This window comes from Bombus affinis, chromosome 3 (assembly GCF_024516045.1).
Source record: "Bombus affinis isolate iyBomAffi1 chromosome 3, iyBomAffi1.2, whole genome shotgun sequence".
In the NCBI taxonomy this organism is placed as follows: Eukaryota; Metazoa; Arthropoda; class Insecta; order Hymenoptera; family Apidae; genus Bombus; species Bombus affinis.
This window is the reverse complement of record NC_066346.1, coordinates 2,182,296-2,199,249: the sequence shown is the minus strand read 5'-3', so window position 1 is coordinate 2,199,249 and position 16,954 is coordinate 2,182,296. Positions and strand designations below refer to the sequence as shown.

At 37.0% G+C, this 16,954-nt stretch overlaps 1 protein-coding gene across 2 annotated transcripts in view; it reads left to right on the top strand.

Annotated features, from left to right (window-relative positions):
* The window catches only part of LOC126914992 (uncharacterized), a 649,115-nt gene that overhangs the window by 518,413 nt on the left and 113,748 nt on the right, over positions 1-16,954 (top strand). The gene's annotated exons all lie outside the window — the stretch shown is intronic.

Here is a 16,954-nt window from a genome sequence, read left to right as displayed (position 1 = left end):
AATCAAGAAGGCAGGATGCAAGGAAAATGATGCCAGGAATTTCCGGATATACATATAGTATTCGCGATTCTATTTCACAGTCGGAATACGTGATGTCTTTTAAATTTTCTGTGAATCCACTTGTATATCAATTTTCGCTCCTGCGATGTCTTTAGTGTGTCAGCAAATAAGATATTATTCAAAATATAAATATAAATTTGAATTTTTGTTTTGAAAGTTATGATACGAACAAGTTGGAGTCATTAAAAAAATTAAAAGACTAATAGATTTTTTTGTATGACGGAGCGAATTTTATTTTATAAAACGTGGCATTCAAAATAACTTTCAGTCAATCTCTGACAAATTTAACGATTCTCTACGAATATATTATTTGCTATATCGCAGATATGCAAAAAGATTGGTATTTTCATATATCTACTGTAACAATCGCAAGCAAATTTTATCGACAGCCGAGAAGAAACGAACTTGTCTACCATTGATGTCGATTTTATATTAGTATCGCGTAACGCGATGCAAATTCTAGAAGAATCGTGTTTGAAAAAATTCAATTTCTCACCGGTTATGAACGCATTTCGTTCCTCCTTTTTTATCACCCGACGTAGTCGAATGAATTTCAAAGAACAAATTTGTATTATTACCGCGTCCTCTTTGTGTCGATGCACGAACGTGCGAGAATTCCAGCTGTTTTAAATATTCTTGCAACTTCTTTGCGCCGAAGATACACTCGAGTATGCAGTGGCGAACACTCGAATGGAATTTCTAGCACGTCCGCGTTACGTTTGAATGATAAAATGTTCTCGTCCTCGCTTTTATAATGTTTCCGGCGATGTAACATCGGCAACATACCGTGTTACACGCGTCATTTAATATTCATTAAACGCTGGCCAACGTCGATAATGTCCAAGATGCATCGAGAAACAGCGAATTCCTAGCGATAAAGATTATCATCGCAATCGTCAAAACAGGTCAAGTTGGAAACGTTTCAACGTTCTTCCCCGATGCTTTGCAAAATTTTCGAGAAACTTATCCATAATTCAAATTGGAAATTTTTAACCATCGAATGCTGATTTTCTCCAGCGTAATAAGATATTTTGAAAATACCAATTTTATATCTCACAGATGTATAAGAAACTGATTTAAAAAGATCTCATTTTTTCTGTTTATTCAATTATTCTATTTGAAAAATTACTATAAAACTTTAATAATTACTGTAAAAGTATAATGATGTCGATTGTACAAAACAATTTCGATGTACTTTAACGTAATAATAAGTTCAAATATAAAACTGTATTAACAATGAATAATACTGGCAATGAAAAATGTGAAGATCTATGGAGTCAACGAGATAATTACAATTAATCGTAGTTATTTGATACAAATTCATAATGAGAATCTTTCCAATGTGTATACATTTGCAGATTGGTTTCAAATTTCACCAACATAGTGACGATCGTTGTCGTGTTTCGCTGTAATGCTAATAAAATTTCAAAATATTTATATAACGCACATACACTGTACATATAAAAATTTCCTATGGTGAACGTTCTTGAAATACTTTGGCGAGCCACTGTGCCCCTGGAAAAATCGCATGTGAACGAAGAGTCGCCGTGTATTCGTTGAAACGTTGGAATTTCTCTCACTCGGTAACGAGTATCAAACACGGGAGGTTGCAATTAGGCGGGCGCGCCGAAGATTGTTTACACCGTGGCATTATTCATTGCTGCGTCTCGTCGGGACTGAGAAATTCAACGGTGCTGTGTGTCCGACGTGTAGCTTTGTACGGTTGCCTCCAACGTTCATTGCATAGGCCGCTTCTACGCACGCGAAACTACACAATTAAACCGTAAACACCGTGCGAACAATTTCGCGTGGGCTTTATTAAAAGTTCACGAAACGTCGAGGGACCCCGTATCTTTTCCGCCCTCCCTCTCTAACTTCGTATTTTTATCCTTCTCTTTGTTCCATTTCTCTTCGTGTTCCTTTTTTTCGTCATCATTTTCCTATTCCTGTGTTCTCTATTTTATAGGATGTTACAGATTGTTTATGGAGTGTGAATTTAGAGATGAAGAAGGTGTATTAGGTTGTCCGAAAAGTTCCTTTCGTTTTATAAGAAAATAATAGACGCACAATGTTCTTTGTTTTGTATTAGTTTATTGAATTATGCACGAATATAATAATAGAGATATAACGAAATGGATCATACGTAATTCAATAAAATAATACAAAACAGAAATTGTTGTTCATCTATTATAATCTTATGGAACGAAAGAAACTTTTCGGACAACCTAATATATACAAAAATATTATTTAAAGCTTATTCTTCATGTTATAAATGGATTGTTGATTTTTATGCACATTTATATTTTTATGAACATTATCAAAAAAGTGGCACTTAAATAGAGATTTGTTTTACCCATTAAAAATTGCAAGAGATTTGTAAATTCTGCATAAATCCATAAAAATCCGCAATCTATTTGTAAATAATATAATTTTACGCAAATAATGGTAACATTGGTAGCTGCTGTAGCCAAGTTTCAAACGACCTCCTTTTACATAAACTTTCTTCGTTGTCTCATCTTCGCTGTGTTATTATAAACATAGCCCATTCATTTTTACCACCCAGTATATGCTCGTTTTGTTTAACATCGAGAGAATGAGACCAGGATGATGCGTGGCGAAACGAAAGGATTCTCTTTGTTTTAATTTGGCCAGGATCGGATTTTACGACGGTCCACGTCGACGTCGATGGGAACAAGAAGTAACGAGCTGGATTCGCGTTGAGGTAACGAGCTCGTGCAATCGTAAATAGCGAAACAGACGTTCGAGCATGTTATTAAAAATCGGGTTATCGAAACGGTCCCGTTTTTGCTCGTTTGCAAGGCAATACTCGACTGTTGGACAGAGAACTTTCACGGAACGGCTAACATTACAACTATTATTAAAGTTGACAAAATTAAACAAAATTATGGATATCAGATTTTCTGTGTTACTATCGCGATGATTGAAAATGCACGTACCTATATGCAAATGTACTTTTCGCAAGATTAACGTTGATCTGTATTCAAAGGAGTGTCATGATTATGACTATGTACATTATTGTTCAAAAGTATTGTTCATTTTCGACAAAAATGTATTTAAGTTATGAAATTAGAAATAACTCGAATTACAATGATTTTACTCTGCACAGTCGTCGAATTATGATTTGTTCAAAAATATGATTCATTGAATTATTTGCGAAAGTTTTCGAGCTCTTACCATGTATTGTTTGCGTTATACGAAATCGTTTCGAAAGTTCATGTTATTAGGTTGTCCGTAAAGTTTCTTTCGTTTCACGAGGAAATAACAGACGCACAACGTTTTTTGTTTTATATTATTTTGTCGAATTACGTACGATGCATGTTGTTCTATTGAGATAAACACCGAGACATTTTACAGACTTGGTTTCACGTTTGTATGAAGGTGCACTGTTGTAAAAGACACGTTTGCGAAAGAAAGACACTTTCCGGACAACCTAATATATTGGCTAAACGTAAGACGAATCTATGAATATACGTAGAACTTACAAATCATCTACTTCCAATCATCAAAATATTCAAACGCTCAATTACTCGCTATATCAATAAATTACATCGTTTTTGGAACTAATTATACGTTTAAAGTCATGTTCGTGCTTCATATTAATTTTATACTGAATGTATACTTTCTATGAAGTTGCCGTAACTTTTATATACGTTCATCATATCTAGTATTCACGGACTTAATCCACTTCAATGAATTTCCAGATTATCAATTCAACATGTGCAAGAACAATCAATCGACAATTCAAATCGAGAAATATTGTGCACGTAATCTCGTAATTTCTCGCTTGTCTTAACTAATTGCACGCGAAAAAGGCGAATTGTTTTGCGTTATACGCGTCGGAGGCTTCCACTGAATTAACAAGAGCGGCAAGAATGAAAAAACGAAACTGGAATTCGTGCGAGTGACTTCATTTTCACCGAGTTGAATGGTATTCAGAAGAAAAATCAACTTTCGTGCTTTTTTCATAAAACGCATACTGCGACTGCAAGGAGAGGGAAAGTGGGAGAACGTGACGTTGGAAAGGTGAAACGTTAAAAAATACGAAATATCTGCGCGATACGGCTCGTTCGAAATTAAACGTCTATCTCGTTCTCTGCTCGAACTCGCCAAACATTCGTAAACTGGATACGTTTCTTTTAATTGGGACACCTGCGTGGCTCGAATCAGCCCGGTTTGCTTTCAGTTTAATGAAACGAGCCGATTCAGGCTACTTCTACCTCGTTGTAACCAATTTAGCAGGGCGTCGAGAACCGACGCTCGGCCAAAGAACGCGTATCGCGAGCGTGCCGTTTCTGTTACGAGCGTTTCAGCGATTTGGAAATTTCTTTATCGGCGAACATCCGGCTGCGATGGAAATTTGATTTCGTATGTACAGGAAGAAATGGCTATTACGCTACGTGCACGTGCGAAGGAATTATTTTATGGTAAATTCCGGCAGAGGAACTAAATTTACGCCAGTGGAGAAATGCAATCTTTGCATATAACTGTCTTTTTATTAAATATATAGCATGTGTTGTATTTTCTATTTTACGTAATAAAAATATAATATACAACGCTGACTAATGGAAATGATATTCATAACTCGTTTAAATAGAACTTCGTTCTGTAATAAATTGATCTCTCAGAATATTAGGATATAATACTTTTATAAGAAATGGAGTTTTAAAAATTTCAGCGAACCAGAATTTTAGCTTTTAACAGCCGGCTTCGGTCTCAATCGATTTTCAAAAGTTTTCAGCCAAGTTCGCGACAGATTAATCTTCAAGAATTTCAATAGATCCTGTTAGAAAGCAATTTCGATAGCATGTTCCACAGATCAATTTCCAAAAATTCCAACAGAATCACTTTCCGAGCGGATCGATGAACTTAATCACAAACCAATTTCGAGTACTTGCAAACTTCTGCTTTATTAATTAGCCAAGAATGCCATCGTGGTTTATCAACAAATCAATGTCGGGAAATTCCTCGAAAGTTTAGGACAAACCGTTTTCGGAAAATGTTAACGATCGTTCACTCGGTTAATTTCCGAAAATACCAACAAACCTTCGCTACAAATCGAGTTGCAGAAGTTGCAAGAGTTTCAGCAGACCGTTTAAACGACTTCTATATCACAACCGTCGTCGTAACCTCGAGCGCGTGCTTTATTTCAACAGCCACCATTTCGTGTTTTTGCGACGAGTTTTAGCGAGATCAATTTCCTCGCGACGAGGTTAAAGGGGAAAGAAAAACAAGAAGAAACGACAAGCGGAGAATAGGTCTGCTCCAATCGTCGTCCAGAAGAAGACATTACGTAAATTCATAAATTTCCCTCGACGAAGACCTTAAACGAGCCGCGCAACCCTGAAAGTTCGCGAAGGAAATTACGATGCAATGTTTCGCAGCGGAACGAAGCTTTTTACTTGAAAGAAATTGCGGATAGCTCGATCTGTCAATTTTCTTCGCGACACGTTTCGATTTAGCGTGGTTAAACGTACAGTGTACAATCGGTCACGCGAGTCTACGTAAATTTATGAAATTTTGCGTGTTCTACTTACCAAAGAAACTAAAAGCGCGCTTTATTACGAAATTATTTACGCTTGTATATCGATATAATTGTTATCAATGTATTTCTAAAAGAAACTTTTAAAATTGGACACGTAACTGGTAAAAATCTCGGGTTAAAATTACATGAGAAATTACAAAACGTTTAATTTGTTCAATACCAGGGAAATAACAGAATGTCATCGAAGCTAACGTCTTTATTATAATATTTTATATTGTGAGACATGCATGTAGATTTTCGTGGCTGGCTGTATCTCGTACAGTCCCTGAAAAATTGGTAAATCATCAAATATTGATTTATCATATTTTTCTCAGCGATCTTCGATTACAATTTTCTATATTTACAACGCTTGTCAGCATATTCTACATAGAATTTACATTCGTTTTCGTAAGAAAATTCATTCTTTACTCGTCGATTTTAAAAGCGTAACAGAAAACAATTTCTGACAGAAAAATTTCGCGACAGTAGATCCAAGTACAGTAGGTCAATTTCTTACGCGTCTGAAAGCAAGCGGCTTGCTTATTTCCAGTAAAAGTATTCTTTCGTTCCTCCTTCAATTCTCGTTACTTTCTGCTGGGATCAGTCAGGATGGTTCTGCTCAGAAATGGAAACAGTTTTCCCTTGGAAACGCCGGTTTGCGTTCGCGAAGGAACATAACCGTTCGAAAAAACTTTCGCCGAAGCTCTGGAACATCGACGAAATTCGAACGTTTCAAGTTTTCCGGCTCTTTGTGGGCGTCGAGTCTTCGTCGTGAATATTTTGCGAGCTTCCGACTAGTCCACGTGTTGAGAAATGTTCGTGTGGCGTGAAAAGAGCGAAAGAAAATAATTCTTGACCCGCCAACAGTCTTTGGTTTTACCTCGCAATTATGGGTCCTTACGAAGAAAGGGAAAGGCAGAAAGAAAGATGCTCGCGCCTTAAGAAACCTTTGGTTGAGAAATTGCGACGTGGTGAGTATCTAAGGTAGGAAAATGCTGATGAGAAATTGTTCTGCTGCCTTAATGGACTCGAAAAGTAATTACTTTGTTAGATAATGCGATGAGTTTCGAATTTTCGGATATCGGTTTTGTAATTCCCGTGACACAGAGTTTTATCACAACAGGGCTTGTCGAAGCGATAAAAATTGAAGCAGCAAAAGTTACGTTAAAGCAGAAGGAGGGAAAATCAACGAGTAGTAGAATCAACCGCACAACTTTTTAATGTGTTTTAACTAGGGACAAGTTAAGGTAATGAGGGTTTGGAAAAAATTGTGGATACACCCTTTGGTTAGCTGGTGTAATTTCCTTTGTACAATTCTATGTATGTGATGTAAGTGAACGTTTTCTGTGCAAACATTTAACATTTTGTCCTTAAACCTAGTATCATTTTAAGAAGAACTGGATTCCAAAAAGAACGTAAAATCCATTCTTCAAATTGTATAGTAGACCTTTACATAGACGAATTATGAAAAGCTTCCCGTTGCTGGACTTCGCTCCGAGTTTTCCACCCTTCGATGTTATTTTTCTATCTTTCTTAATCTATGGAAACAAATGAAAATCTAATTGTAACGTTTAACGAGTGAAATAAACCACTGCATAGATTCCATTTCTGCAATTGCATCCATGAAAGCTTGAATTTGCATAAACGTCGAAACAGTTTATTTATTCCGAATCGATGAGCGATCGTATACAGATGCTACTTTATATCAAAGCCGTAACAAATCGAGCAATTAAGAGAAGAACTGTAGCATCAGAAGCTTAACTCGGAGTATTCGCATCAAGAAGGCAAGTGCAACGCGTCGCAATCCGGTCGTTAGAGAACAGACGCAGAGACGGCGCGTATCCCTTAAGAAAACGTCGTCGAATAATAGGCTGCTCCGTAGTTTAATGCGATACAGAGTTCGAGTTCACTGTCTAATTCTTGCTCTTCCCATCCTCCATTGTGCCGAGAAGTCGGCTAATGTCTACCCTAAATGGATTAGCGCACAGTGTCGAGCTAAACGACCATATAATACCAGTGAATTTCGCTTCTGCAAATCGGTTTAACTTCGCAGCCGATCCACAAAGCGGATTCGGCTCTCTGTCCGGCGTAACGCGCATAACATGCGTTAACAAAAACAAATTTGACGCTGTAACGAGGCTTCGCGTCGTTTTACGATCGATCGGTCGAATCGCAACGAATTGGGTCTTCGCGTCGCGTTTCTTCGACATATTTAATGATACGCATGATTTTCTAAATGCGTAATCGCATAAATTTAGTTGATTAACAACGAACAAAAATCGAAATAGAATGAAAATCCGGCGAATAAAGCTGCTGGTACATCGTTTGACAAAATTCTGACATTAAGAATTCAATAAACGTGATTGGTGATTTTCGCGCGAGGAATCGCCAAGCTCCAAGCGAGTCGACCGATGATTCAGAGACTCGGAGGAAGGACGTTGGAATCGATGGAGCAAGAGAAAGTTTCGACAATGGGAGGAATATATTGGGGTATTAAAGAACATCTGCTGGGACCAGTGATTTCGTAAAATGTAGTCGTGGAAACGGTGCTTCGGTGATGAAGTTGGCTGGCTAGTTCGCTCAACTCTGCTTAACTTTTTGTTTCCTAGTCGAACGATGAAATTTCGCAGCGAGAACGGTTTTCAAGGAAGATGTCGAAGTTGTGATTATTTCGAGAACGAGGGTTCGGTCGAATAGATAGATTTAAGGGGAGGGTATGTAAGATTAAATGTATTAGGTCGTCCGAAAAGTTCCTTTCGTTTTATAAGGAAATAATGGATGCACAATATTTTCCGTTTTATATTATTTCATCGAACTACGTATGATCCATTTTCTTCTATCAAAATAAAGAGCACAACGTTCGACAAATTAGGTTTCGCGTTTGTATAAAATTGCATCGTTGTAAAACACGTGTCTGTAAAATAAAGACACTTTCCGGACAACCTAATATAATCGCATTAAGATTTTGACAATTTAATTTTGACAATGTAATTTAGTTTAATTCTTTGACAATGTAATGAAATCGTGAAGAATTCAGAACGAGCGATCTAGAAAATACTATTTTTTTAAGATCATAAGAATTCCTCGATTTCACCGTAGTAAATGTGCAAAATTTCCATAAAAAGTTACGAATTGGTCATTCCGATCAGACAAACCCATCGATAAGAGATTTCCCATTAAAGTGTAATATTTCTATCCACTTCCATTCCACTCGTCGAGTCACTACTACTAGTCTCTCGCGAATCGTTAAACACACAGATAATATTTTCAATTGAAACAGACAGAATCGACACAAGTTACACGATTAATCTCAAACATATCAGATATATCAAAACCTGGACGCAAGTAACAACGAGCCAACCGAAACATCAAGATATCATTTCAGATGAACACGATTCGTTCCATCGACCACTCGAACAATACCAACTTCCGTTTGCACTCACACAAAAGAAACGTAACTAAATTCCAGTCGAAACGAACGTTAACTGAATAAACGAAACTTTTAAACCGAAGGCTGTACGTGCACCAACGAAGCGGAATTCGAAGCAACGATATCCAGGAAAATTGGCCCGAGGGGCGGATCGTGTTTCAACACTTTCATGACGTGGTGAACGCGATCTGTCACAACGGATCTCTCGATGCTTCGGAATCTTTTCGTTCGTCGAGGAAAGAATTCGTCGCGACGTCGGACTTTTCTGCTGAGAAAATTCGATACACGGTCGTCTCGACGAATCCGTTGATATATGGTGTAAGGTTTCCTCGCGAATCGAGGGAAAATGGGGGAACACAAGACGAAGGGAGGTCGTGAGAAACGAAGAGAAGAACACGATAGAAAGCTCTCGTTCCTTTGGAACGAAAAGAAGGGCGTTCCTTCGGAATTTTTCTCCGCCTCTTCTTTCTCGCCGCTAGCGAAAGGGTGATTTACAGAGCGTTTCGAATCCTCGATGACAACGGAAATTTAAGGTTCGACCATCAGCGAGCCGGACGATCGAACAATTTGTTTGGCAAAAAAAGCGCGAAAACAGGTTCGACCGAGATACGGTTTTTCGCTTCTGGCAAGCATTTGTCCTTTTTCGTCAATTTCTTTGCGGCTATGGAAGAATTTTCCAATGATATCCTGGAATAAGGGTAAGAGCTTCCTCTATAAGAAAAATAGAAATAAGAGAATTTTTCTCTATAAGAGTTGTTATCTTGTTTTTTGAGATTATTAAGCAGAATTATTTGTCGTTTTAATATTTCTAGCATTATTTGATAGAAAGATCTGCACTCTAAACTATTGCTATTTGATATTTATAAATTCGATATTTTCAAGTTTAATTAGTTTAACAGGTAAAATCTTGTTACGCGAAGAGAATAAGTGGCTTATTTTTTTATCTAAGAAACTAAATAATTTATTGCAAGGAATAACGACTCTTTCGTTCGATAATTTCTCTTCTCGTCATTTTTCCATACGTAAGATTCTCCAACAATTTCCTACTTGTGCTCTATTTCTCTGAAAGGATCTTTATCTCTTAACATTATTATCAATTTTCCGACATTAACGAAAGATCTGAATGTTCAACTCTTGATCCTGAATTTCATATCTTCGATTTCAATTGATTTAATCTCGACAATCTTGTTATATAAAAGAATCCATAACTTTTTATATCTTATTATAACGAAGAAAGACCCTTTCATTCGACGTTGAAGATGTAGAATAAAGTTTCGAGTAAGCTGCTTGAAGATAAGGATTGTGAAGCTTTTCTGGGTTAAATTTCAAGTCTTGGAAAAGTATCGCGTAATGTAACTTAGGTTTTAAAAATATTCACCGTGTTGTTCGTTACACGTATACCATTGTTTTATTAAAGCAGCTTATCTACTTTCTCAGAGGGAAAAATGAGAGGAGGAACGAATTGTAGAGAGGAAGGCTCCGTTTATTCTGCTTTTACAACGATGTAATTCGTTTTATCTACTTGTTATCGTGTTGACGTTGTTAATCTTAATCTGGCAAAGATGAAGAATGAAAAATGGAATTGAAATCTGTGAAATTCAGTGACAAACTTGAACAGATTTTAGATTTATCGTACATAAAAATAGCATAAAAGAAGTTATGAAATATAAAATTTAATTTATCTCGTGAACTCGTTAAAAGAGATCTAAAATATTACGAATCTTTCATTATGTAACCATTTCATGTTTTCAAATTAATGATTGAACACCTTACATTCTACATTCATTTTATTTACATTTAAACATGAAATATTATGTTACAATCGTTAAAATCTTTCTACGTTCTACGCTATAATTTGAAGAATATTATTTACAAATTCATAAACTTGTTATGTTAACGAACGTAATTGATGAAATGTGGAAGAACATTAATATGTATTTTCCTAAAATCTGTTGGCAAAATTCAGATAAAATGAAAACTAAAACACTCAGACTTCTGTATTTTTCATATTTTATCTAAAAATTACAGAATCCACGAACCAAGCAAATCATAGAGTTCAAATTATAAAGTTCATATAAAAATCAGATTTTTTTACATTGATTTCAATTTATAAAATTATGAAAAATATTACTTTTTAATTCATTAACATGTTGATCATTTCATAAATGTTTCCAATTATGAAATCCAATGGACATCCACCCCTTTTTCTCATTGAAAAATTGTTTCCTATTCTTCACAATTTCCGCTTCAGAATAAAAGCTTTCAAACAACTAATCTTCCCAAGTACTCTTCGTTCATCTTTATACTTCTTTTTTACACTATAAAAATATGTACTTGCGAACAATGTTGCACGTTTTATCATAAGTTAATAATATAGAAAATAATAAATTTGACGATAAAGAAGACATTTAAAAAAAAAGAGGGCTTCGTGTGATAACATATTTTAAAGTTTCGCTGAAAAAGCTGAACTCTTGAACTCGTTTACTTCCCATTCCTCTTTTCTTCGCTTTCTTTAATGCGATTTTGTGAGGCGGGTGGTTATCTTGTTTGCTTCGGTTAATTTAAAAAGTATACTTGAAGTTTGTAGACTTTCGTTTAATTCTTCAAATGTTTGATTTTCTAGCTAGTTCACGTGCAGCAACTCTCGCGGCGAAACGTATCACGATCGTTCAGATGTCTTTGAACAATAACTGTTTGATCTGAAATATAGGAATTTACTCTATTTATAAAATGTTCTCAACGGATAATATGTATATATTTTATATTAGCGTTAAATATATTCTTTCATTATGTAAGTTTCTGTAACAGCCTTATTAAATTATTACACAAGCAATAATTAGTAATATCTTCATAAGGACTTATCAGTTGAAATATATCCTTTTTATTATATTTTTATAGCATTGTTATTAAACGATTCGATAAATAATAATTGTCTAAAGTATTTTGCAATTCTTATGACATTACTATCTTCGCAGATTAAGTGTGACTATGTGTTTCTCTATTATTTATAAAAATATTCATCAAGAGTTGCTTCTAATTAGTAATTAGAATGCGAATACTTATAAAAATTCATATCTATATAAATATCATTAAAAAAGTGGAATGTAGATAATTTATTTTACCTAGTAAATATCATAACGGGTCATAATAATAATACTTTCGTATTTCACATATTTCTTTGCGTATTATGTGCATTTTATGTATCTCTGAACTTAAACATTTCCTTTTCAATTTACTAGTTACTAATTCGTCAATAATTCGTACACTTTGGTCAAATTCCCATACTGTTACTAAGAATCGGGTCCGGACCAGGTCTACGCGTCAATAGAAACATTTTCAAAATACTCTGTACACGTCACTTTTTCAAACTTCTCGATCTTGGCATGTCGCGCCGCGGTATATTACAGTCAGGCTTTATTACAGTGCGATATAATTCAAAGTGCAGCTTAAATTTAATTCTCAAAATTGAATTCCGGAACTACTTTAAGGGGCCGTGCTCCGCAGAGCCCTCTGTTCTGTTTTACTGCGGCCGGGTAAGGGCAAAACTCGACGTACGGCGTTGTAAATCTCGAGCCGGGCGAAAGCACGGGACAAAGTCGTCGGAAAATTAGCGCCGCTTTCGCTTCAGCGGAGAGCTTTTGCTCGGAGGAAACAACCAGTGGATGCCGTCTTCTCGTAAAACGTGGCTCCTGGCGAAAGATATTTATCGAGCAACCTGGTAGTTCTTTTGACCGCAGGTGCATCAGTAGGTGTACTGCTCGTGAGTCTCAGGAATAAAGGAATCCACGGGAAAGGTGAACTTTCCTTGGTGTACAAAAGCATGGAATTACATTTTGCTAGCTTTATTACGTAAAGCTTGGAAATTCTCAGTCTGTTAACACCTCGACACACCAATACTTCCTAAATAACTAATAATGCAATATATTTTCTGTAAGGTCATCTGAAAATCGTGATCATTGGAATCCAGGATCAATTATGGAAAAAATAGATTCCAATATCGGTAAAGAAAGGATTTGACATTTCCCAAAAGTCCAGTCGAAGTGTCGTTTAAAAACCGTTTAAAAGTTCTACTTTATTAGTCCAATTATCGTCTAAAACATGAAACTGGGAAGCATAAACTAACTAAAGCTCGCATTAAGTAGTATTAGTGTATCATCGGTCAGACATATCCATCTCTCTTGTAGCATAATCCATAAACCATATGTATTTGATTGCGATTTGTTGCTTAGAAACAAGCCCGTATGCACACATAAACAGAGTGATCCGCGCAATTTGCATACTAATCTGCATATCAAATAACTTTTTAAGTATGCGTTGTATAAAAAATATTTTATGCAAGAGTTGCATAGTTTGATGCGACACTTTATGTGGTTCATGTACTTCTTTTTATAAATGGAAGCGTTTAAATGGAATGCTATATTTTTTATAGCAACATATCGAACAATGTCGAATTTTGAGTAAAAAATTATGAGAAAGCAACTCTGTCTGTCTGTCTGCCTGTCTCTCCTTCCATCGATCATTTCAATAATACCAGCTTCCTGTCGTACCCACACAAAAGCGACTTGAATAAATTCTATTTATTCTGTTTATTCTATATAATTCTATACCGTGATCCCTATTTGCAATGTACACGTTATTTCACCACAAAACTCTATCAATATTAATATTGACTTTCAAAAATCATGCCTTTTCGGTTGAAATACTCCGATCAAATATCGATGTCAGTTAAAACTGGTACGTCGTGGCGAAGCTAGCGGCTCGGTAATAAATAAAATATAAATCAAAGTAATGCAGTTTTCTGTACGTGTTTCCTCCACGCGACGAAATCTCGCGAGGATGAGCATTGCGCAGCTGCAACTGCGGTAGACCGACTATAAAACTAAAATAAAAGGGAAGGGCAGCGATCCAGTGCGGGAGCAGCGGGCGAAATCGATGGCAGGTGAAAAGTGGCGAACCGTACGCCAGACAAATCACTGGCCGCGCGACGGAACTATTTTTATAGTTCGGCTGCACTTGCCGCGAAAGCGCAGTTTCCACGATAAACGGACGAATCGATGTGTTGCGCAATTTTCCTTTCGTTCCATTTTTTCTCTTTCCCCTCGTCGGAGGGCAAGAGTACTAGAAAAACGATTGTAGACGATGCTTCTGAAATATCCAGCTGCTCGAAATATTTTTAACCAAGTTTAAGGAAACTTTAAATTCTTATATAATTAAAATGTAACTGACTTTCACAGAGTTAGCGTTACTATTATTTTTACTATCATTGGCTAGTGAAATTGGGTAATCCATGTAGCATGGATTGTTGTACCATTGCTAAGCTACGGATATGTAGTTATGCAAATTTATGCCAAGTTGTATCTAAGCTGTGGATATTTATGCAAGTTCATATCCATATGTACAAAATCAAAGAACCGAAACATAAACATCGGTTTGTTTCACCCAGTTAATACCATTCTACCTATACTTGGACCATTTTGTGTATTTTTGTATATAGTGCGTGTCCTGTGCATTTTAGTATCTTTAAATTTCTCATAAACGCAGAGAAAATCGCCAGTGTAGTTCTAACATATAAATGGCTATTTTTGTGAAAGACAAAATCGACAATGGTTAAATAAATTTGCATGCAAAAAGGAATTTTGCATTTCTAAAATGTTCAGACTTCAAAATATCGGAGCATGATGCAGAGTATATTCAAAATTACAATTCTTTATGAAATAATTAAATACCAAAGAAAGAAACAAATTTGCCTAAGTAGAAGCTAAGTAGAATCTAAGTAGACTTCTAAATATTACGAGCACATTATTTTGAACATTTTATACATCCTGAACATTGCCACATCTTTAAATCCCTCATAAATACGTGAACATTCGCAATCCATCTACTGTAATAGAGAAAGCTCAATCTCAAGTATGATAAAAATTATTCGATCACATGAAATATCAACTTTTATCCTCTCGACGAACAAAACAGACATCTTCATGCATAAAATGTTTTTCAATCGTATCCAATTTTCCACAACTACCGTCAGATTGGCAATCAACGATGAAATATGTTCGCGCCACGATCTCGGAAATGTCCAACCAAGCAACCAGCAATAGCAATTTTCGCGTATCCAGGAAAGAGTGTCATTTTTATTTATACGAAAGGCAGGAGCATAAAAACGAAACAGACCGGAAGTCAGTGTGCCAGCAAAGGTGGATCTGTCATGGATCGTCTGGCAAATGTCAGGAACGATCTGGGTCGCTGGCTCGAATCGAATTGCAGGGCTTTGGCGGTAAGCCTGTCGAGCCGTGGCATCGACAGGATCCGTCGACGGTGCTGTGACGGTTCCTGTACATGTCCTTGAGTAGTTTCGCACCACTGCACACAGAAGGCACCCCTTCGTCCCACTGTACCTCGGCCAGCACCTCCCCGCCCCCGTATCCTGTATAACACACTCAGGATTCCGTCTCCTTTGACGGCCTGTCGATAGACAATAAACTCGATTTGTGTATCGGCTTGGGATCAAATGTAAATGTGTGCACAAAGTGCAACGTAAAGTTTATGAATTGGAAGACCTAGCGCTCCTACGAGATATACGGTTTCGCGCGAAAGTATTCGAACACTTGTAGACATCTTTTATGAATATATCATGTATGTTACACGAAGCACTTTGAAATTTTATTAACGCTGTTATCAGAACACTGTTACGAAAGTAGGCGAACATTGTTTTATCGATACAGTTTGAAAGAAACCTGGAGATATGTATAGAAGTTGAAACATATTTGGGTACGTGTCGTATATATTTCACAGAATTCACTAAAGTATTTTAAAGGGATCGTCTTTACGGTTATTACGCGTTTAGGATGATTGCTCGTATCGTTTATCAATTTGTTACAAATCGTATGTAAAATACTTCAATTTCTTCGAACTTCGTGAAATTGTAGGATTTATGGTCGACTGGATATTTCTTTGAACTCGAGGTTTATTAATAACACCATTAAGCATTCGTAAATCTGTGGCTGGCATTGAAAACGAGTCATCGTGCAATCTGACGGAAATAACGAGACAAATGGTGGTGGCTGTGAAAGACGACAGAATGGAAAATCCCGTTTAAAAGCTGCGCGCGTGGCAAACGCGAATCGTCGACGGGAACGGGGTGTCGCGACGCGACGCGTTCGTCGCTTAAATCCCGTCTAAGCTTCGAAATTCACACGCAGCACGTTAAATGTCGCAATTATTCATTATCAAAGAATGGAAACACGGTGTTCGGGGAGCGGCTTGGCCGATCTCGCCGGCGGCCTCCATAAATTCCAGCTTCCTCGAATATTCCGGGAAAACCGTACGTTACGCGTTCAACGTCGAGACGACGAGGGTAGTCAGCCACTCTTGGATGCATAATGCAGTTCCTCGAGTCTCCCATCTGCCTTGTTCCTCTCTCTGTCTGTCTGCTTCTCTTCTCCCTCTCTTTCTCTCTCTCTCTCTCTCTCTCTCTCTCTCTCTCTATTGCTGTCTCTTTCTTCTACCCAATACAGCATCACGCACACCTTTCCGTCTGGTGAAAACCATTCCCATGGACGTTACCACCACCACCACCACCACCTCGCTAGCATCGTGACCAGCCTGCGAACTAACACCCCCAGCTTACGTGTCCCTACTCTTTCTTGCATAGAACCATGCGATCTCCCTTAATGCTGTCTCGTGTCGGCTCCATAAGTCACGGGATATAGGATTGGAAAGAGTTTAAGGTTATCTTGGGCGAACAGGTGGAGACATCGAACGTTCTGCACGACTATACTGTCGTACATGGAATGTCTTTTAAGTATTTGAGGAAAGACGACGGTGATGTAGGCGCTTTCGGTTGTGCTTGAATGGCAATTATGTGGATTTTTTAACAAATTCAGATTTTTGACGATGTGATTAAAAAAGCAGAAATTCGATGG